The 24,586-nt window shown below is 36.9% G+C and overlaps 1 long non-coding RNA gene across 1 annotated transcript in view; it reads right to left on the bottom strand.

Moving 5' to 3' along the window:
* Positions 1-24,373, bottom strand: part of LOC134045400 (uncharacterized) — a 35,349-nt gene extending 10,976 nt beyond the window's left edge. Inside the window, exon 1 of the long non-coding RNA XR_009933299.1 lies at positions 24,107-24,373. This is a non-coding gene — a long non-coding RNA (uncharacterized LOC134045400). The remainder of the gene's footprint in view (positions 1-24,106) is intronic.
* Positions 24,374-24,586: the final 213 nt, after the last annotated feature.

The following is a 24,586-nucleotide window of genomic DNA, read 5'->3' as shown; positions in this document are numbered from 1 at the left end:
AATAGCACAAGCCAAATGTAGCAAAATGTTCTTCATGTCCTTTGTCAAAATCTTTCCCTGATAAAATTATTTAGCCAACACCATTCCATTCCTGATTATATCCAGGAGCTGATCCAAAAAACAAAGTGCCAGCTTTATGCACAATCTCATCTCATCAACATCTAAAAAACCCCACATTCATTTGGTATGGTTTTATCAATGTTGTGCACAGGGAGGCCCTAGGGAAGGGATGAGCTTAAACCAGAGAACTACTTCTGCAGGGAAAGAGAATTCTACATTTTGGGGGCTACATTTCACATACTAGTTTTGACATTTTTACCTCAAAACCTAAAATTAAAATAGGGGATGTGAGAAGGGCATAAAAAGGAACAGAGTTACTCATATTCTATTAAGCTTTTAAAAAACTCCAGGACATTCCATGGGTCAAGATTTGCCACAGAAATATCAGACCTACTGCAATTGTCTGGGTTTTTTTTTTTTGTTTGTTTTTTTTTTGTTGTTTTGTTTTGTTTTGTTTTTGTTTTTGTTTTTTCAGGGCACCCCAAGTCTGCAGTAAGAGCAGAGAATAAAGCATGGAATTGCATTTCAGTCCCTCAGTTCACAACCGGCAGCTCAGCTCTGATGCAAATGACTGAGTTTGTACAACACCTCTTGTTCCATTGCAGCTGCTGTTTGATATCCCCAGGGAGAGGAGCAAGGAGACAAAGTGGGGAAGGAGCAGCAATCATATCTTGATGCTGAGCTAAATTGACACAAATTCATGTTTCTTATTCCTGTTTCATTGCAATTTATAAGCCATGCTAGAACTCAGCATTGCTCTTGTCATCACCGTAGTAAGAAATTGAGATATGTATCTAATTATGCTAATTTTATAACTTTATATGAGTCCAAATGGCATCCTGTATTTGCCAGCTTATAAACAATTTGCATACAATAAGTATGTAGTCACATACATCAGTATTTCTTACCTTAAATTTCTTTTCTTTCTTTATGTCAAATAAAGTGAACAAGGTTGCATTACATTAATGAAACCCACTATTTTAAGTTTAAAGCAATTGTAGAGAATTATGGGATGAAAAAGATTCAGTGATTCTAATATATTATGAAATAAAAACCACAAAACCAGGTAAAGTATTTAGAAAGTATCTATTAAAAGAAGATATAGGAACTCACTGTAATTTTAACAATACCATAAATCTACATAGATAAGACTAATCTTTAGTAGAACAAATGCTATAATACCAATGCTTCAAAAGTTTTATTGTTAATCAAAGTTTTGGGGTTTTAGAATGCCTCTGGACAACATTCTGGCAAATACCCAGGAAAAAATGCTGTGCATTATCTACCTGAGGTAATGGAAGGAAAATAAAAAGCCTTAAAGAGACTGAGAATAAAGGCACACAATGAAGGATGCTCATTCTTTCCAAACACCTCCTTCAATATTTTGATGTTGACCTTGAGCTGCTTTGCTATTCTGTCCAAACAAAACAAACTTCTGATTTGAGGACTGATTGCTTTATAATTTTATTATCACTTAAGACTTTCATCCTATTTCCTAACTTTTAGATAATAACTGTCCTAGATAAGAAATTAACATAATATTTTATTACTAAATAGATCCAGATACAAGAATGATAAATTAATACAGGACTGTCCAGCAGTCTAAATTTGTCTATTTCATTACATTCCTTTACAGAAATCAATAAGCATTTTAATACAGGCAACATGTATTTTTCAAGGAGAGGTTTTCACAAAATTTTCTATTAAGCACCTTAAGGAAACTGCTCCCACAGGACAAAAGAGAAATACCTCCTGTAACTGAAGGAAGAAAATAAAGGACAGAAGTTGTTCTGAATGGTGAAGACATTACACTTCCACAGATACTGAGGTGTTCAACAGTGTCCTGAAGAATCTGGAAAAGTGGGGCTGTACAGATGATTAAAGATGAGATGGGAAAATCAGAGCTAAAGACAGCCACAGTAGTTTACACGGTACTGAGCACCTGACTAATAAAATGTCAGGTGACAAAGGCAAGTCCATGCACATGAGAAAAAAACAAATATAACATACACTTACTTAAATAAGAGCCCATAATTTTGTTTTACAAGTCAGGAAAGAGATCAGAGTAATTTTGAATAGTTCTCTGAAAATAGCATTCAGCAGCAATCAAAAAAGGCAAAAATGTTAAGAATAGGAAAGAACTGAGAACAGCATAGAATATGAGACCAAATCTTTAAAACAGTTATAGTCACAAAAAAAAAAAAAGCACACACACCCGAAAAGAACAGAAACAAACCCTCAACAACATAAAAATAAATGGTTCATAAAAGAAGGGTTGGTCAGTAATTGCAAATGGTTTTCATGCAAAATAGACACTTCTGGATAGAATCAGGTTACAAAATGATGAATAGACTGAAGAGGGTGGCCTATTAATTATTTGCTCTCAATTCCTCACAGTACATATGAACAAGGATGCCAAAAGCAGTCACTAGGCAATTGTTTGAGCAGAAAACACAAACAGAATGCAATTAAATAATTGAATTTGTTACTACAGGAAGTTGAAAAATAATTGGAGCACATAAATCAGTTCAACCAGAGATCAGATACGTTTAGAGGAGAGGTACAGTAGTAATTCTATACAGCCCCTGGACCTGGAAAGGCCTGAGCTGCAGATGGTTGAAAACAGTGAGTGTTAAAAAAGGATTCAGCTTTTGGAGTAGCATGAACAAGATCCTTTTGTAGGATCAGATGAATGGTTTGGAAGACCTGGATGTGCAGGCCTTACGCTCACTGGTGGAAACAGCTTTCTGAAAGAAACTGATTGTGAGAAAGTAAACAAAGGAAAAGTGCCTTTTTGTCCATCATGAGTAATTGGCAATACTGAAGAAATGGATGGACAGAACAACAGGCATAAGAAAGCAGTGGAAGAAAAGGACTTTTTTTTGTACATTTTTCTAGTTAATACAAACAGTACATGGTAAGTCCACAGCCAGGACTAAGATCCAGGATGATACTGTGCTGGATTCCTAAGCAGCTTCCATGAACAAGTAAACATATCTCAGGCTGAAGAATGTCTGGCATCTTGCTGCTTTGTCACGTTTTAGATTCTTGCAGATGAGCAATCTTCAGATATTTTTAAGAGGCTATTTGGGTGGAAGGTCACTGAAAGTGTTTTCAGTTCTTTAAGATGCATCATAGAGAAAGAATTGAATTGTACAGGAGAAAGGACAGTAAACCAGCACTTTCCAAACTTTGCAGTCTTACACACACATGCACACACGCACACTAAAGGATGTCCCCAATTTTATGGCTCTGTGAAGAAAATCCTATTTGTCTTTGATGTCTTTTAATAGAAAACGCAGGTGCAAATCAATATAGAAACTTCCAGAAAATCAAGAAGCTGAGACTGGCGTGAAGGTTTACACAGCTCTTGGTTACAAAGTATTATTGCTGTTCTCCATCTTTTTCCTGCTTAGTATCACTGAATCCCAAAACAGCCCAGGTTGGAAAGGACCTTAAAAGATTGACCTGCCCAATCCTTTGTGGGAAAGGGAGCCTGGATGAGGGTACTGAGCATCCTCTCTAACTGTATTTTGAAAACTTCCAGCAACGGGGACACTACCGCATCCCTGGGGAGGTTGTTCCAGTGAATAATTGTTCTCACTACAAAAAATGTGTCTTTTTTTATTTTGAAATGACACCTCTCCCTGTCATATATATTCAGCTGCACAGTGCTGCCTACACTCCTGGTCCAAAAGCCTCACGTGTGACTGAGTCAGAAAAAACATGCTCAAATCAATGGTACGAACTGGGGAAATGTCTTAAGATGCTCTTGTACTCCCACTGGTTTTCTCTTAAAGAATATATAGCAGTAAGAATAAATCCATTTTCTGGGATAGAAGGTTGAAATATACCCTCTCTTCCTCTAATATTTCTTATTAGTTCAGCCAGTGTAAACATCAGGCAAAAAAGTGCAAAATACAAAGATATAAGATTGATCTAAGTTACAATGGTTGGCCTTCCCCCCTGAGATATTAAAAGCTTGAAAAAGGCCACATGACTTCACAACTCTACAAGGTATTTCACACTGTAAGTATTATTTCCCTTGTGTACCTAGTAAACTCAATCTATAACAGAAATTCCACAATAAGGTTGCTTTACCAACAAAGAGACAATACATATATCATTCTATGTTTTCATTCATTATGGCTAGATCCTCCATCATAGATGCACAAGATCAAAACAAACTACATTTAATTCTTGTCTAGCAAATTTTGTAAGAAAACTACTTTATTTTCCACAAATAACAATCAAAGCTTCCACTCACTACAGAAAGTGACAAACTTCCAACGAAAGCTTCCACTCTTTACAGACAATCTGTACATTTTTGTAGTTTGCCTCTAAACCTGCAAGTTTTCCCTGTGCTGTTTTACTGCAACATGATTTATGCCTTTAACCTAGGCAGGTCACATCCTGTCCTCCTATCATATGGCTTGCAGGACAGGACTAAGCAGAGAAAGCTTCCTAATATCAAATCCTGGGAGTAAAGGTAAGTAAAAGAACATGACAAACAGTTCTTCCAAAAGCTAAATTTTTAACTCAGCATCCCTCTTCCCCTTGAAGCTCTCAAATTCAGTTTTGCCTTAGGCATTGTAATCTGATAACCATTATGAAACTTTATCTAGGTTGCTTGTGCCTCTTTATCAATTCAGTTAAACTGAACACCACCTTCGCATTAGTCCTATTATAGTTATTAGAACTGATATAAAGAAATGAAAACTTGATAAGCTGAGGAAGCAATTGTTGTCACACAGACAATGCACACACCTGCTTTATCTTGTCAACTGAAATTGCTGTTTTCATTCAAAGATTCCTCTGTTTGGATATGGCTGGGTACAATTGCTAAATGCTGACCTAAGAACTCTTTCAAGCGCTTCTACCAAAACCAGTAACACCAAAGTTGATGTTCTCTGCAGGGAAGGATCAGGAGAAGAAGAGCCTAGACCCATTCCATTCTGTTCATCATCTTCAATACTGTTATTATTTACAATATCACTTGCCTTCAACAGACTGAGAGGCATGAGAATATGTATAAAGGGAACCTTTCATGAGGAATTACTTTGGTCTGAGGCTATTTGTCTCCTGAAGTTTTCTGTTTGTTTGGTTTGGGTTTTTTTGGTTTGGGTTTGTTTTTGAATCACCTTAAATTCCTGTCTTTAAATCAGGAATTCAATATAGGCTCTCTAAATTGCATTCTGCAGGAACCTTCTGCTTCTTAGACAACTACAGAGAAGCCCAGGGAGACAAACTTTGCTAGGTTAAAATGAACCTTTTTTATAAAATGGCCTTTCCTGAAGTCACTTATTGCAGATTACCTTCCAAAAAATTTGCTTGGGGCAGTGGAAAGAATAGTAAGCTAAAGACAGACAACTTCTATCCTTCTCTTAATTACATTGGCTAAGAAATTAAATTCTTAAGAATTAAAATCTTACTTCTCTTTATTAATGTTCTCTTTTATCCAAAACCTAGGCTGCAGTAATTAGGTAATAATCTTCCTAATATTTTTCCTTACAGATCAAAAGAAATAAGAGAGAAATAGAAACCTAGAACCTAGAACTAAAGTTTCTAGGTTTTCTATTTTAATCTATGTTCCACTCACCTTTTTTCACATACTCCCTTCATTTCTTCTTTATACTCAAAAACTGACTACAAACAAGTTAAAATTGCCAAGCTAGCTTAACAAACAAAATATATAATGTCCATACTTATGCAAAAAAATTATATCCATCTAATCTATCTAAATATACATTAATACAAATGATATTGCTTATCTCTGCAAATAAGATGATGTCAAATTCTGTTGAACATATTTCTAATGCATATAATTTTTTTTTTCCAACACAGACTTTTTTCTTGTTTTTAATGTTTCTTAGTTAGAACAATGTTTATTTGAATTTCCACGGCACTTAAAGACAACCTACAAATTCATTTTCTAAGTGTTCCCTCTAAGTGCAATGTTTTTAATCCTGTTGAAAACAAAAAAAAGTATATTTTTACAGAACAACGAGGATAAAGTTACTAACTGAACATGCCATTTACATTTTTTTGTTAATGGAAATATTTAAATTTAAAGTCAGAGGTACCTTTTTTTTTCTTTTCTAAAATACTCATTATCCACTTAAATCAGAAATTATTTGCTGAAGACACTATGGAATTTAGAAGATAAACAGGACAACTACAGTACCTTCCGTAACAATTTATTTGCCAGCCTGTGTGAATGGCACTTCACTTTTCTATTACACACAGAAAAATCCATTTCAATTCTAAATATGTGTTCAGCATGTTTTTGAACTGAGGTGAAGCAAAAAGCAAATTTCAATCACATAGCTTGTTTGAATTATAATCAGTACCTTAAGTGAATATAACACAGAGCTTCATGAATATTCAACTACAGAGTTACCAATCACACTGTAGCAGCGCTTTTGGCATTAAAAATTTAATTTTCTTCATTTTTTTGCAGCAGGGTGGAGTAATGGAATTTTATTTAGTTCACTCATTAGCTTCATACTCTGTCTTCATCTGTATTTCTTCAACTACATCAACCCAAAGGTCAGGCATTAGTAAGTCACACAACTTTTCTAGTCAGGTCACTCTGCAAAAACAGGCAGCAGCTACTTGTTCAGTTTACTCTCACAAAACAGCAGAAAATAATGGAACTATGTGCTTAAGAAAGTGAGGGATACAATAGTTCAGTTCAGATCCTCTTTAAGGGATCTGGTTCTTCGCTGTATTACAACACATCTTTCTCTATATCCTTCAAATATTTTGGGAAAGATTTTTTTTTTGCATTTTAATAATCTCAGAACAATCAAAATACTGTGAATGGAATTATTCAACACTTTCCAATAAACACTTGCCAATAGAACAAAGATTTACTACTGTGAAGAAGAAATGATGACTCCCCAATGCACTTAAATGAAACTGGCCACTGGTCTTGCTTCTTCACCTGAACTGTTTATCAGATATTGGTACTGTGGAATAAATACTGCTTCAGGCTGGGTCCAAATGATTAAATTCACTGTAGTAAAACTCCTCATTGTGTTATCTAAAAGCAGTTGTCTCCTTTGTTGCACTGCTGAACTAAATTTCACTTTTGTTACATACCTGAAACACATTGCAATTCCAGTCACCAAGAATGCACAGTTACACCCTGAGTTTTATGAACATCCATCTACGTGGAGCATTCAGTTCAGTGGAATAATGTTTGATAGTTATGAGAAAAGATAGAGCTTTTTGGATATTAGTTGGGCAATCCAACAAGGATTTTTACCTTCTAGAAACATTATTTTAGGGTTTCATATCTTCTCATCTATGACCCCATCCATAATTTTTTCTGAACAGCTCAATTAGAATTGTTTATAAAGCAGCATTCAATTTAAAAACTACCAAATGGGCAACACATATGTTAATCAAGAAAAAAAAAAAGACTGAAATACGCTAAAAATTGTCAGAATAACAACTGACCTGTGCAACTCTCCTGTGTACAGGGCTCTTTACTCACTGCACTGGATGAGACCCACAAATGAGAAATTAACCCAACTGTTTCAAATAACAGAAGTAAAATTTAAAATGCAAGCAGAAAGCTTATTACCTATCAGAGGACTTTAAGATCTGGAATTCTCATGATCAGCATAGTGCTTTGCAGCACAAGTGAAGAAAGGATAATGAATATTCAGTAGTCTGATGGCTGGAATGCTGTAGACAGGAGCTTCCTGTTTTAAACATAAAGAAACAAATTTAATATTAGATAGAAAAGGGTGTGATTTTTTTGTTTGTTCGAGCAAAATGAACAACTCCTTCCAAACAGATGATCAGGCAGAGAAAGAAAACTGGGTGTTACTACAGGTTAATTTCTTTCAAATAATCACAGAATAACAAACCAATGAATAAAGAAACAAAGTGTGCGGTCAGTTTGCTTAAGAGTAAACGAGATCTCATTCTGCCATTTTTTACTGAAGTTTACTTCAACAAAAAGAATCTCTAGAAACTTCTGAAGTGAGCTGAAAGAAGACAGAAGGTGTTGTTCTTTAACAGAATCACTATGTCTCATTTTGAGAGCATCTCTTTAGTGTTGTCGGTTTTCTCAATGTCATTTTTTAAAAAGGAGAAGAACAAAAAATACTCTTCATCCATAAACCAAATATCTGCATACTTTGAATAACCTTCAGAGAAAGAGACCAGTATTTTGCTGTATGTTAAAAAATCCCAAACCCTAAACCTATGACAGGTGATTTAAAGGGAACCTAAAGTAGTGGGTCCAAGTGATCAGCATTCATGATGCAGAACTCCTGGAGTTTCAGCAGCCTTAGAGCTTGCCTAATGACCTTGAACATGCACAGAAGGACATAATTGGTGGAGAAACCACTTCAGATGCAAGGAAATTTTCAGGGAACAGATTCCTGAACCCCAGTTGCCTTCTTTAAATGACCAGAAAGAAGATAAGGGCTGCTGTCTCTGAGTATTACTTTATTCTCCCTGGCTGAGCTCCAAAACATCTGTTGCATAAGGAAAGTCTAATTAGGATGGCTGCCTCTACCCGGACAGCTGACATTTACTTGCCATGGGAAGAACCTGTCCGCTACCAACATTCCCATGAACCTGACTGACATGCCTACACAGTGGGCTGAGCAGAGTCTATAGCCTGTTCCCAAAGACTGCAGAAACCTCAGATCTTTTCCTTTTAGGCATTGAGGCCTCGCTGGAAAAATCTGCAAAAGAGATGAGGGTGTGTGTTACAAACTAACAGTGCTCCACACCACTTTGGAAAGCAGACAAACATACGGACTGCCACCAGCTATTAGAACTTGGTGTGAAATCACAGGAGTTAACAGCCTGCAGCTTTCACGATCTGTTACACAGACATTTATGATTTTTTTTCCAAAATAAAGATAGCAGTGCAACAACAGATCATTTAGTAACCTATGTCTCCCTACGTTAAAAAAGGGGTTGTCTCTAACCAGCTGAGCTATCAAAACCTGTTCTTCGGGTACGTTATTTTGATGATTTTGTCTTATCTCCCTCATAGCAAGTTTACATGTCTCCTAGTCTCCTACCAGTCAGGAGAGCCAAGAGACAGCATTTGCTGTGCCTGGCTTTAAGCTTCACACATGCCATGTTGCCAGCTGGCAGATCAAACAGAATCAGTGATAATTTCAGCTCACAGTGGAGCCTTGCCTCTTAGCAGCACTAAGCTGGGTCTCTCCTCTCTTACCACACCACTGATTTTCACTTGTAGGAGTGTAATACTTTTGTAATCCTCTCCTGCCAAATTCAACAAGTTGGACAAGTTCAAAGGGTACTGGAAGGGAATGAAGGGAGGGCAGGGAAGAAGGGGGAAAGATAGTTGGCTGACAACCAGAAAAACAGCATAATTTTTAGTCCAAGGAAAACAATACCAAAAATAGATTTTGGAAAGAATAAATGCATAGCTAACACTTAAAGGAGGCTAGTGGACAACATATAAAGAGAAATGTGTCTCTGAACAATAGCCATGTCATACTTTTTCTCTAGAAAGAAGCTTATGTAACTAATGTCTTGTGTTCAGATCTCCCTCTTCCTCCTGCGCTGCCATAAGCTGATGATGAGTTTCAAACTAAGCTGATGCAGGAACTGGCAGATATCAGGAAGTCTGTATTTCCATGGCAGATGCAAGTTCAGATGTACAACATCTGAAACAGGGACTATATAGAATCACTTAGAAATACAGAATAAACTGATGTGTTAACAACTGTGGTGAGGGTGCTGTAGACACAGTTTTAAGGTTTGTTTCAAGTATTTGACAGTGTCATGAAAAATAAAAGCTAGAGTTTTTAAGTTCCACACATCACCTCTGTTGTCTTCTCTTATTCATGTGACCACATATTCTCAACAGTAAAAGTTATAATTTTGTAAATGAGGCACAGATGTGCTGGTTTTACAGGCACACAATGAACAGCCACAGAAGCACCTTCCAAGCTTGACATAATAGGATAACTTTTGGAATTTTAATTACACAGGACTTTAATAAACAAGTATCAATAAATATTTATGGATCTAACATTTGGACTTCTCTATTAGATTTGAAAAAAAAAAAAAAAAAACGCCCCAAACCAAGCAACAACCAACAGAGCAAACCCACAATCAGTGCTGTTGACATTCTTGTTTAAGGATAAACCCAGGTAATTGTCCAGTACTCCATGTGGAACATGGAATTGAGAAGGAAAGTAAACAGAATCCATACAGAGGTTCATAAAGACACAGGCTTCCACACTCACTGGAGTTTGTGCAGCTGTAAAGCTACAAATTGTCACATTTTTCAACACTTAAAACCAAAATTGAAACATTACAATTAAATCCCAAAGATGCTCAAGATCCATTACAGAAAAATACTGTACTGAGATTGCAAATACAAGCTTGTAGTAATGAGAGGGGGTACAATAATGTATGTAACATTCCAACCCTTATTTTGAGTAAAACTGTGATCCATGTACATGGCAGTCATTTATCCAGTATTTTTAGAAAAATAAAAAAGTCCAAATGTATTTAGAGGTACTGCAGAATTTAAGTGGGCCTTCAAACTACAGAGCATCATTGTTGCCTCTAAGAATCACTTCATCTACATGTTTATAACACCCTTGAAAAAGAGCATTAATAAATAACTAACAACTGAAATAAAAGTTAAAAATACGTATTTCTACCACTGATACATTCTTGATATCAGACCTCTCAACTGGACTTCTAAGAGTATGTTAAAGAAAATACTTGAAACAATTATGTGACTGTTGTGGATTACCATTTGCAAATTGACCTGCACAGTGTTCTGCAATTTGAACCTTGAGGATTCTTCAAGCTAATTGGAATAAAGAGAACCAGTTATTTTGCTTGCAAACAAGGCTTCAATTTCTCCAAGCCTTTCCTCTAACATTCCTTAGGAGTCAAGAGAACGAGGCACAGAAATGTCTGAGGAAACAATTCAATTCCATAACCAAATTACAGTTGCCAAAATAACATGCCTTCCTCTGCTTGCTATGTTTTATGAAGGAAGTCAAATTTCCTGCTCTCTTCGAGAAGCAACTGAATGTTCAAGGCTTTGAGCCCCACAGAGATGCTAAAGATTCCATTAGCTACTATTTAATTTCTTTGCTTTGGGATAGCAGGGTTCCCATAACTGCCTCAGGAGCAAGGACATTTTACACTGACCACTACGATATTACAGGGAGAAAAATCTACACAGGGCCAATGCAGTCTGTAAGCAGGTTTTCACACTTGCTATCATGGGACTGAAGGAATTTAGGGAAAGGTCAACATTTTCAGCAGCCTGTCTTGCAGAGAAATGGGAACTTGGTCCAAATATTCAACATATAAGTTATATAAAGCAACTGAATTCGGTAGGGACACAACTGTCCTGTTTGGGACCCAACTGTTTGGCTCAGCCAGTTTGGAATTCACAGAGTTGGGACATATTTTGCTCTCAAGTGACACCACAGGGCACCTGGAACTATGGGGCAACTCTGCAATATACTGAGCACCTCTGTCACATTCTCAGTCGCACAATCTCCCTGTCCAGGAAAGGGCTGGTAATGCACTGTGGCAATTTGTACACCATTTTTGATATTTTTATTGCTATAGCAACTAAGTGTAGGCATTTAAACATAGCAACAGACTTTTTATAGCACTTTCTTGGATGTCAAAATGGCACACTGTTTTATTTTCCAAGCAGATGCTCAGAAGATAAGTACACATGATGATTGTACAGTACCCACCTTCAAAAGGACGTAAAAACCACCCAGCTTCACAACTTCTGAATCATATGAGCTGACAGATGGGTCTAAGATAAATTGTGAGTTGCAAGGTTTTTGTTATGAGTTTAAGAGACTTTGTTCAGAGAAAACATTTCACCAACTACTACCTAAGAATAAAATTAGGTGAAAAACTCGATGGATCTGTGCCCATTTCATAAAAAGCTGTTCAAGGAATTTACCAAGTCCTGGTCTGAAGGGGAAAATGTCCATCATTTTTTGATCTTTGCCTGTTAAGCAGCACAAAAAGGGAAATCAGCTTCATATTTAAGTGGAGCCAGATTCTCATGAGGGATCAAGGTCCACTGAGACAGACCAATAGGTCATGCACATGGGCAAAACTCCATACAATCCAAACAGCAACAGCGATTTACAAGAAAGGAGTTTAACTTGCTGGATGGTTTAAGGAAATACAACTCATCGTTTTCATAATAAGAATCACAGAATGATTAGGGCTGTGAGGGACCTCTGGAGATGATCCAGTCCAACCTCCCTGACAAAGCAGAGTCACCTGGAGCAGTGACACAGGAATGCATTCATGTGGGTTTTGGATGCACCCGGAGAGACTCCACCAACTCTTTGGACAGCCTGTCCTAGTGCTCTGACACCCTCAATGCAAAGAAGTTGTTTCTCATGCTGAGATGGAACTTCCTGTGTTTCAGTTTATGGCCATTGCTCCTCATCCTGTCCCTGGGCATCACTGAAAAGGGTTTGGTACAATCCTCTCTGCCCACCTTTGAGATAATTATAAGCATTAATGAGATCCCCTCTCAGCCCTCTCTCAACTGACCAGGCCCAGCTCCTACAGGCTCTCCTCATTAGAGATGTTTCAGACTCTTCATCCTCTTTGTGGCCTCCACTAGACCCTCTCCAGTAGCTCCTTGTCTCTCTTGTCCTGAGGAGCCCAGAACTGGACACAGCACTCCAGGTGTGGCTGAGTAGAGGCAAGATCACCTCTCTTGATCTGCTGGCCACACTCTTCCTGATGTAGCCCAGGCTACCTTTCTGGTGTGCAGTATTTTTCCTCTGGGTCCTTAATTTTAGCATCATTTCTGAAGTGATCAGTAAAAATCATCACTTGGTATTTAATGTAATTTCTGAGCACATTACTAGACAGGGAAATACCAAATGGCAACAGGACAGATTTCCTTCCATTACAATTACACGTCAGTTTTGTAGAGACTGAGACGGTTGATGCCTACCATTTTACTAAGAAGAACTTTTAAAATCTGTTAAACAGAAAGTGTCAAAGCCTTGCACAAAATTAATCCAACAGGAAATATCAAGAGTTTCTTATAAGGGTACAAGGTTGTTAATACTCCAGTGACTCTATTCCATTATTCCATTACATAATAGATGAGTTTTGGAAGGGACATTTTAATGTTCCTGTGTTTTATGCCGAAAAAATTTCAAATAGATCCCAAAAGCTCAACATGAAGATAAAAACTGAGTTTTACGTGCTGAGATTTTAGAATATATCCCACAAATTCTTTCTCCCTGTCCCTTACATTTTTAAGTAATGCATTGAGCAGCTTTCACGCCTTCTTAATCTTGCTTCAGGTTCCTAAGATACTTGGGAATTCTGATAAATCTGCTTGAGTTTCAACAGTCTGCTCCCCTAACTATTGCACTTACCAAAACCAGCTTTTAGAGCAATGCTGATCATTTTATCTATCAAAGAATAGGAACAAGTTCTTAACTGCAACAGCCCACAGGGAAGTCCAGATGGGCACCACTACACTGGCATAAGGGAACAAGGCACAATATGTAGGTTTGTTTCCAAGACTTTTCCAGTCTGAGGTGATGTGCAGAACATCAGATTGACTTAGTACCTCCTCCTGGGACAAACTCCACCCTCCCCTGCAACTAGATCCCAATCATGTAATTCTATTTTCATGAGCCCAGAGGTCAGCACCTTTCATTCACTATTTAAAATAAAAAAACATGGGAAATTCAGCAGCTGAAATTGGGAGGCAATTTTCATACATCATCAAATTATTTCCCTTCTTCTCCAAAAGCTCTCCTTCAGCTTATGGCTGGACACTTTATTTTTAATTTTTCTGTTCAGCAGTTACAGCACAGTTCAGCACAAGTTTGGAAGTTCTAACAGGAAACATTAATTGATATATGAGAACTTACTATATTCTACTACCTTCTAAAAGAGACTGGAGAAACTGGGAGAACATTCAAAAACAAAATAGAGGATTTTTCTTACCCAAAATTTCAGAAAAAGCTATCATTTTACAGATTTTGTAATTTGTTAGCACAAATTAAGTCCAAAATAAGATGGGTGAAAATAGACCTGCTTCACCTACTCAGATTGTCCTAACTGAGTCTTTACCTTTGTGGTGCTCACTAAGTGCCTCCTCTGGCAACACTGAAGTCAATGGAAACTTTGCTGACAGTTTCAAAAGCAAAGGCTTGGAGCCAAATTCCCCATGTATAATTTCAGCCTTACAAAACATTCTGCAGAATTATATAAACAGCAATAATTTTACTCAGAAGGCAAGTTTCTACCCCAAAGCAGCTATTGTACTTGCCTCAGCAGCCCAGAATTTCTATCACACGTTCATTTTTAGGATGCAAAATATTACAGTGGGTAGGAAAACCATGTGCAGCTCCTACATAAAAAGCTTTCCCCACCACCACTGTTTGTTATATCAATTTTTCAACCCCTTTGCTCTTTGCAGAAATTAGTTTGCAGTAACTAATCCAGTGGGCCGTATTTTATAGCCATGAGATTGCAGCTCTCTTTGGTCAATCACCAGGAATATTTACACATAAATTAGGGGACAGCAGTGACTCTAAAGTATGCATGTGCACCACGACAAAACACAACAGAATATGCTTTAGTTGGGGAAAAGACTTCCAGCTTTACATACTTACCTGACATATGTTAGCTGGGAGGTTTGCATGCTTCCCTCCCTGCTCCTCCCATCCTCCCCTGTCCCAGCAACCCCTGTTAGCATAAGGCAAGACCATATTCTACAGGTCTTGCTCATCCAAACCCACAGATCTCTACAGATGTTTACCATGCTACAGGTTCCTGATTACTTGTGACACCTAAAGATTTTGTGATTTTCACATTTTAAGGATGGGTGAAAGTTCTAGCACATTGTAAGGTGTTCTTGATTCCAGTTATGAAACGGAAGTGAGTGTATGGTCTTTGTTCTTGGTTTTGTTGTTTCAATCGTTTAGATATTTAAAACATTTGGCAATTCTTAAGTAAAATTTAATTCTCTTTTTTTTTTGAGATTGTAAAATTAATAATAGACACACTGAAATTAACCTAAAGGAACAGAAACATAAAGCAAAAAACCCATTACATCTAATTACTTAGATCAGAGGATTAAATCCAGGGATGCTATTAGAGCTGAAGTTCTCTGTCAACACCTGAGGTTACAAGTCCACTTGCTCTAAACAACAAAATCCTCTCTCCTTTTCAGAATACTTAGGACCTACTTTCCAGGGAGGGAAAGTAAGTTATTATTTCAAAGCACTACCCTAACAGACTTAGCTCTCCACAACAGCTCTACACATGTACATAAGCAGTAATTCATGTCTTGAGTCACTAGCTTAGAAGCTTACAGAGATCCATCACCCACTCAGATTTCCTTTCTGTCAGTGAGACTGAGATCCAAAACATCTCTTTGACCCACTTTTCAAAGGAAGCACAGACAGAGAGCACATCACAAAGAAATTCTCCAGCTTAGTTTACAGGAAGGCGGCAAGTTAGGACAGCAAAAAGATGTATCTCTGCTCACAAATCCCCCAGATCTTTAAATAGCCCACAAACCTTGAAACAGCAAGGATTTTCTTTCCCCTTCCACTCACAAACCATTTAATCCTTCTTTTTCCTGGTCTTACACACTTCTCTAAAAACAGCAAATAGATGAGGAAGGAGAACTCCATGTGAGGAACATGCACAGACATCCTGTGAAAGGAGAAGCTTTCACATCTGTCTCTCCCAGGTCCAACTCCCTATACTTCACTTGCTCACTCTGTCCTAAATAAGCTTAGAAAAGTTATTTGACACCAAACTATCCTTAAAAGCTGTCAGGAAGCAGACTGACTGAAAGGAGGATGGAAGTGGCTGGGGTTAAACATTGGAGTTATGAATGTGGAAGCTAGGTAATTCCTAATTTCTAATGTTTTGGTCCCAGATAAATAGGACTATAGTTATTAAAACTGACTCAGACACATAAAAAGATAGGAGGTAGGGAGGTATACATGTTTCATGCCCACAGACAATTTAGAACTTAATCCAGAAAAATGTGAAGTAGATGGATTTTTAAAAGTTAAATACAATGAAAATCCTGGCTTCTTATCAGCGCTGATGTTAACACAATATTTACCACTATGCACAAATGAGCAACTTGTACTGTATTAAATACACTTTTGTCATGACATCTTTACTGAAGATAAATTTACACATAGGTACTTTTTTATATATTCTAAGTCACAAAATAAAAAAGAATTGTGTGAAATCAGAACAATAGTTGCTGAAGTGCTATATCATGTAGTAAAAATATATAGTTGGTTCAGAGTTGGAGGAGTTAGACACAGGTTACTTATCCCAACCTTTACACATTGTTAAAAATAAGTTATGGAAACTTAAACACCTTCTAGAATACCATCTAAACTTATACATCCTTGCACAAGTTGAAGGGTTGCATAAAACATCACAAGTGTGAGGCAAGACCAACAGATCAAAACAAGGGGCTTTGGAGGCCAGAAATACAAGAATATTTATAAGTGAGAACCCTCAATATTCAGCATTTCATGTACTGGACTGATCCTTAATTTCCACTGCTCTAATAAACTTAGATTTCTGTGAGTTATATCATTAGATTATTAGGCTCCAAGTGTGGTATAATTGTTGATTTGGGATATTATTGTTGATTTAAAACATGAAGGTGAGCTAGAATTTTAACCTAAATATACTAAGCTGTTCACTAATAATAGTCCAGAGAAAAATAAAAGGAAATTCATTACAAGTTTTGCAACAAGATCTGAAATGCTTTAACAAGTAAGCTTCATTTATCACAGTCTCTTGAAGCTGAAGAAAACTTTCACTAAAGTGTACACAACACCTACCATATGAAACATAAATGTAGCAACTTTCAGCACTCACAAGAACACTGTCTATACTCAGAACTCTAAATTCTCCCAATCTCTGTATGGCAGAAACTAAAGACTATGCCTTAATCACTCTGCAGAGACAGAAAATCACTACTGATTGCAGAGAATGTTTTACCAGGTGAAGCCATGCTATGCAGATTTGAAAAAAACAACTCACTAACACAAGTTGTTTGTAATGTGATTTAGTAACAGAAATCTAAATCTTTAATTTCAGCTATCACTTCCTTGCACAGACCTCATTCTTTCACGTTGTTTACATTCTGCTGTCTAGAGCAAAAGAAGACCTTAACATACACACTAGTAAGACAAAAATGTCTTTTAATTTGTCAAGGAAATTAAATACACTTTAGTGCAGGGTACCTACCAAATGGCACAGATAAAACTGAAAACCAAAATATCAGGAAAAGCAAATAATGAGATTTTTCCGTACTAAAGGAAACATGTTTTGACACTTGAAGATACTTGTTTTTCTCTGTACAGCATTCCAATTAAACACAACTTTGTGGTAATAATTTACATTACAATAATTTACATAACAGGACTAAATTCAAACACAGACTTTATAAAAAAATGGCTCTGGAAATGCCTTCTTAAAAGATAAGTTCCAGACAAGTAGGTAATCCACCAATATGAACCACTCCAGCAGTGTTCAAAGCATAAGGGAAGAAAAGTCATACAATATTAAAAAAAAAAAAGGAGAAAAAAAAACAAACAGGAAAAAAGCAACCTGTGACTTATCTGCTTCTCTGTAACATGGATTGCTCCTAAGACTCTCTCTTGGTTAGCACAATACAGATGACAATATCTGCGAAGCAGATTGCCTTGAATTACTGACTAGATACCTTTATTAATCAAGTCTCAGTATAACTAACACAGCTTTTTCTTGTTCATTCTGATATAGTCCCCAACAGCTTGTAAGCAGAACCAGGTTGCATTGACTACACCCAGTTTTCAAGCAGCTAAAATCTGACAGAGAGATAGAATTTGAAGAGGGTGGAAGAAGAAGCAGCTAAAATCTGACAGAGAGATAGAATTTGAAGAGGGTGGAAGAAGTAAAGAACCAGCTCCTCGGTATCACAAGAACAAGGTACTGTACCTTTAAGGAGGAAAAATGGTTCCGTTCTGTTTCACAGCTGAAAGAGAGCTTATTCCTGGTTATAGAGATTACTTACCTAAAACTTCAGTTATTCTTCTCTTTCCCCTCGGGCCAGCCTCTCTTTCACTCTTGGGAGCTTTTACCATTTAAGGTCAATGTTACATCTGGCTCTAGTAAGTAAAGCTGAAGCAATTTTTAACTCGGAGATCCAACAGGCTGCCTAACATTAGAATGAGAGTTTAAATTTAAAGTAACTCTTCAGAAAGCTTTTCTTGCCTCAGAGAATTACAGAATTAAAGGCTCTCCTATTCTGGCATACGTAGTCTGGGTACAACATGATGCAGACATCCCATTAGCATTCTTCAAGTTCAGTGCATATAAGCTCTACTTACTTCTGATTAAAATGGGCAAGTAGGAAGAACAGATGAAACAGTTTACATCATGTTATGTTAACCCTTAGAATTTTTTACTGACACAGATGCTATTATTTTTCATTGCTCTCTCCCTCGCTTTGTTTGGTCAGGAGTCTAAATTAGAGAGCAAATAGAAGGCATGTGAACTTTAAAAGTACACTGGCTTCAGTCCAGTCATGGGCTCTGCTCTCCACTTGCAGAGTAGGAATAATTCCCAATGAAGTCCACAGAATTTGCTTGTTTCCCATGAGAGAATGTAGCTACAAACGAGGCTTGAAGAAGGAAAAGAAACCTGAAACCTTTACCAGAGTACATTCAGGTACCTACAGAGCAATCACGTGCATGTGATTCAGAGCTCTCAGCTCTAAAACTAACAGATTTTACTTCAGCCCTTTAGCTACTTCAGAGTATTTACTTACGAGTATTTCCATTACATCCACAGATCCTAACTAGGAGTCCTCTAATGCCAGGTGCTGGGGAGTTATAAAACCTAAGAAAGCCAAACCCTGTCCAAAAATCCTTTCACAACTGAAGTAAAGACCAGAGAAAAGAAGGTGGGTAATGGGGGAGGAAGCAGATTGCATGTAAAATTATTGCATAGTAAGTTTTGAGGGGATATATTAGAGCTATCTCAAGAGAAAGAAGCAAAAGATACTAAATTAACTGTCTTTTGACAGTGGCTAAGTGGATACGAACAGTAAGGCAGAAACAAATCAGACAAAGGAAAGAAGTCAGGATTTGATGATTTCACTGGGAAAGCACCATAGGGGACTGGTGCATGGCTTGTAGGAGAAGTGGGCAAAGATCAGTTGATGGCAACCTAGCACAGAAAATAAGAAGCTGAACACCTGCTTTGTGTCACATCATGTTTCAGCTGGCATTAGAAAGTCTATTATTCTACACTTAAGACATTCTTAGTTCCAAAGATCAACATAGAGGAAGAAGGCTCTGAAAAACTTCTCTAACACTGATGCTTCAGCTTGCTCCCCACATAAAGGGAGTAACTAGGTTTTTCCAATATCTTTTCATATATTTATGTCCTTTGTCCACTTACAGTCCTTGACACCAGCACTGACTCTGACAAGGCATTTTAACACACCTCCTTTCATCTTTCTGAATTACTACTTCATTACCCACAAACTGCTGTTCTGAAATAGCCTCTTGTGACTCAGCACAGTTTCAGTCTTCCATCTAGCTATCTGCAGCGACAGAATTTTTACTAGCATCTGTAACTCATCATTTTTCAGTTTTATTATTTCAGAATTTCTAGGCCACAAGTGTCAAATGCTTCATATGTCTACAATAAAAGCTATGTTTCTCTTAAATCTGCTTTCATCCCTTTCAGAGCAACAACTGCTCTGAACCCAGCTTGGGCAAGAACAAGTTGTTTACTGTCTTTCAGCATTATTGTCCTCTGGGAAATAAAACTTCTCACTGAAGTTGCTTGTTCATTGGTCTAGCATCCTACAACCACTGTTGGCCAAATTTAACCCAAATTTGTTAAAGTAATTGAGGCCTCAGCATATTTTCAGGTTCCCAGAGAGTAAGTGAAACCAGTGCTTGTAAAGCAGATTTAAGCTACTGCCCCTGTTATGGGGAAAACCTGTAGTGGCAGAGTTTCAGTTTTGTTTTGTTTGGCCCCTCCACTTACACCACAAAAACATGACCCCTGCTGTCCAGGTAGGATTTAGGGGACACAGCAGGATCCTGAAGGTATTCACAAGAGGAGAAAAACAAAGCTTCCATCAATTTTCTGCTCCTGAAATTGGTTTGTATATTCTATTCTATAGCGTTGGCAGATCCTTTGCCCAGAGATTTGTTTAATGTGAATGACTTCAGGCCAAACAGAGGTGAAAGCTGCTAGCTAAAATCTAAATTACTGAATGAGGAAATATTGGCAGTTAAAATTTAAATATTTCAACTAGATTGTTAAAATTCTATAAAGAAGGTAAAGTAACATGTACCATATTTAAAAGTCATTTGCTTGCTTTTTCTTTTTTTAAGATCTGGTTATATCTGTTTTTGTACAAACATTCTAATACAGATGGCTTGGCCACTCCCCCATAACAAAACATATTTATATTGCCAGTATTCCAGTATTGTATACCCCTGGGAGAGCATGAAATTCTTTCTTCTATAAGTCTTTTGAAGTATTTCAGAGTAGCTAGATGCAGTTGTCTGCAGTTACATATGGCTTGGTAGTTATGGGATATGTGTGCCCCCATTCCACGAGTTAACTTCCCATTTCCCTGATTTTCTCAGCTCTGTGACCTATGAAAGCAGCACTGCAGGAGTAGCAAATTTAACATAGCAATATTATGTTTCCTGGGTTGGGCTCCTGAAGTTCTAGGATTTTTCCTTGTCCCTTTGAAGAGATGCAAACCAGCACTAAACACGAGCACTAAAATCCTTGCCATACTGATGCAGGCCCAAGTAGAGGTAAGATCCATACAGGGACTTCATTTTTGGAGCACAACCATTTTCAAGCACAAGCTTTGTCTAGCAACAGCAGAAAAGTGATCTTGCCACAATCTTTGGGTTGGTTTTTCTTTTTTTTTTTAGTTTTGGCTTTAAGTGGGCAGTCTGGGAGATAAGAACTTTAACTCAAATAGAATATTTTTGTAGAAATAGTTGTAAGTATCTTCATTTGAACATTCTCATATTTTTAAAGATTTACATTATTATTATTATTTTTATTTTTGAAGATTTTATGCTTCAGGGCTTAAAGATACTTTGCATTAAAATGGTGTTTATTATCCTTCCTGTGCATATGTAACAGCCATCCATAATGGCAAGTCACAATTACATGCTCTAATTTTTATCCAGCGACTAAAGTATAAAGATTATTCATCAGACAGGCTAAAAATTTGCAGCAGAAGGGATGACGTGCACTTAAAACTGGAGTTCTAGGACACAAGTTTTCACTCTCCATTTTAAAAGAATCTCAAAGGTGTTTTTATCAGTTACAACTTCACTTGCACCACATTTAGAATGCATCTCTGTCCATCTCAGGTCCACCTTACAAATAACAATGTGCATTGACACTTTTCTTTATTTAATCATTCTCATCACCCGATTTCTCAACTGTATGGAAAAACTAGTTACCTGAGTTAAAGTTTATGCCAAATTTTTGCTGTGTCCCCTTGTTTTCTTGCACAGAACATTTTTCCAAATTTGAATATTTAGTTCTGCATAAGGTTTGGGTTTTCAGTGGCTTTTCTGGCTTGTGTGTCGCTACCATCATAGCACACACAAAACTGAAGTCACCTTCTCTCATCTGATGGCACCCATTATGCAAATCTTACTTATGTATGCAATTCTTATCTGCCAGCTTCATCCAGACAGGATGGAAAAAAAACAAAATAAGAACAATTTTGCTAAGTTAATATATGAAACAAGATAAAAAAATCCAAGGCAAAAACACGCAATAAAATTTTCCCATCTGGGACTTATTCTGCTGAATATTAAATCCCAAATGCAACCCAGAAAAACTGAACTAAAATATGTGCTGGTTCAAAAGGGTGGTCTTAATCAATAGCACTTTGCCAGTCAGCTATGCTAGATCATTTATGTAAAATGTAACAAACTTTATTAACTTTTAATAATGTTTATGCAGCAGCTTATCTAGGTAAGTCTCCTGAAAGGCGGGGAATTTGCTTCCAATTTTCTTCAGCAAAAGAGAAGTTCATCACATGAACCAGAAATGCTAAATTAAAAGAATATGCAATTACAGAGACTGCAGAAGGAGGTAAGGAGATGTTTACTAGAGCCCAGTCATCTTAAAGAAATTATCTCTATGGATAAAAATGGAAATCAAGTTTGCTTTGATGTCATGATTGAGGTACAGATGATCCTGTACACCAGCCCATGTTACATGGAAAGATTGGAGACCTTAGGGACAAGGACTCAAAACGCCTGCAAAACCCCTCCTCATCAAGCCACAATGAGTCTTTTTATTTATAAAAAGCTAACATTTTTCTCAGTCCCAAAATAGCCCGCAAATAATCTCTATATGAGAAACAGGCAGGGGCTAAGAAACAAAACATCAATCTGTTTTCCAGCTTTCATTGCCAGATGATCAATAAAATGATCCAAACTGTCAAACACATTTTCAGTGCCCAACTCCTTCTGGACAAATGTTGCTCAAAGCATTTATAGCAATCATTATATTTTATTTTCCCATATTCATGCCTTTTTTTTTCCTTCTCCCTTTAAGAAAGTGGTTTTAATAATGGAGTTCCAATAAAGCACCAAATTAGGATGTTTATAATAACTTATGGGAAAGCAAAACAGTATCAGAAATCTAAACCTTTGTGGGCAAGGAAGTTCCTCTGTTTCCATGCCCTTAAAATCTAGCCTGCCAAGGAGCTAAATATATCAAATATTTTTCAGTACACATAGAGTCTTCCAAGGTCATGGATGCATTTCAGTTAGTCTAATTAACTATTTTCTGAGTTTGAGCTTTAATTTCTGTTAATAGCAATTGAAACTTCAGCATGCCTACAGCAATACATGATTGTCCTGTGTTCAGGAAAAGCCTTTTGGGAAGATGACACAATTTAAACAAACAGACAAAACCAACAACAACAAAACACTTATAGCTTTTTATATTTTGGGGGGGTGGGGGAGAAGAAGAAAAAAAGGAATGTTTATAAATCAAAGAAAATTTTCCTGAAGGGTTGACACAGTCATAGCCATTGGGTAAATAATCATCAATAAAGAGCTTCTCCCATCAGAGCTAATTTACTGTTTTGATTTTGGGGCTGGTGGGGGTAAGGGGTTAAAATGTGAACTAAAATACCAGAAAAAGAGGAAGGATGAAGTTTTAAAATCACTTTTCTGGGGATCTTTTAGGAAAGCTGAAGAGGTTAATAATTACTATGACTAAACTGACCTTGGTTGTGGGAAATTAGACAGAAATTAAAAATTAGGAGAATTCCAAGGGAATACAAGCTTCTCCTTCCACATAGCTGTAGAGACATAATAGCATACTCTGGTAATCTGAAGTACAAGTGAAGGAGACTGGTACTGCACACCAATCTAGGCCAAACCAGTAAATGCTATACTTCTTCCTGAATTCAGAATTCATACTGAATTTGGCCTTCCTGCCATATTCCAGTCTAGTGCAAGAGAAATTAATATATTGCAAGAAGATACTTAAGATTTGCAGGAAAAAAGATGCAATACAGATATTTTTTTAAGGATTTAAGATGACAATCTCTTGTGAATTAATAATACAAAAATGCTAATCTCATGTGAAACTTGATACCAGCATATCTTCTACCCACACTAATCCAGAATGTTTGCAGATTCAATTAACAGTCCTAGATCTTAAGAATTATTTGCAGGCTGAAGTTTACATTTACCACACAGTAACAATAAACTTCTCAGGAAGCAATGTGTGAAGATTTTATTAGGTACCCTGAAATGGTGACTTCCATTCCTACAGCAAAAAGTAAAGGTAAGTATAAATCCTGGTCAGGGACTGATTTTGGTTAACAGTTGCTTTCAATGCTGCAATTTTATGCTGCCATTTATTCTAAAGTTTCCCAAAATATGGATAGAAAACTTATTCTACCTTTACCAGTGGAATTTTAGAGAAAAGCTTTAATACACACTTCTGTTGACTGGATTACTGCTGCTGTCAGACCGTGGCAGGGTTCATTGGATGGTTTGTGTTTTTTGTACTTTTCCTTAGACAGTGTCAAGGCGGTGCATTTAAAAAAGGAAAAAAAAATAGTATCAGTAGGAATGTCTGTTTATGAAATTGTCTTTCACTTTCCATTGTAACACAGCACCTTTGCATTTTCAGATATTTGAGATATGACAAAAGGTGATCATCTGGGTCAAAGCGACTGCTTCAAAATGTTGCTATTCAGCCAGCATGTTTCAACTGTTAAAAAAAAAAAAAAGGCAAAAATTTTTATGTATACACTACATATATAAGAACATTTTCTAAAATTTTAAAGAAAAGGGATTCTACAGAAAAGGAATTGAATTTGGGACTGCAACCATAATTTTTGCTTGTCTCTTTGGCAGTGTGCAAAGAGTACTAATTTCTAATTTTTTAAAAGGCCTCAACACATGTCTATTGAGCA

The sequence above is a fragment of the Cinclus cinclus genome, chromosome 6 (assembly GCF_963662255.1).
Source record: "Cinclus cinclus chromosome 6, bCinCin1.1, whole genome shotgun sequence".
Classification (NCBI taxonomy): Eukaryota; Metazoa; Chordata; class Aves; order Passeriformes; family Cinclidae; genus Cinclus; species Cinclus cinclus.
Note: the sequence above shows the minus strand (reverse complement) of the source record. Positions and strands in the feature narration are given on the sequence as shown.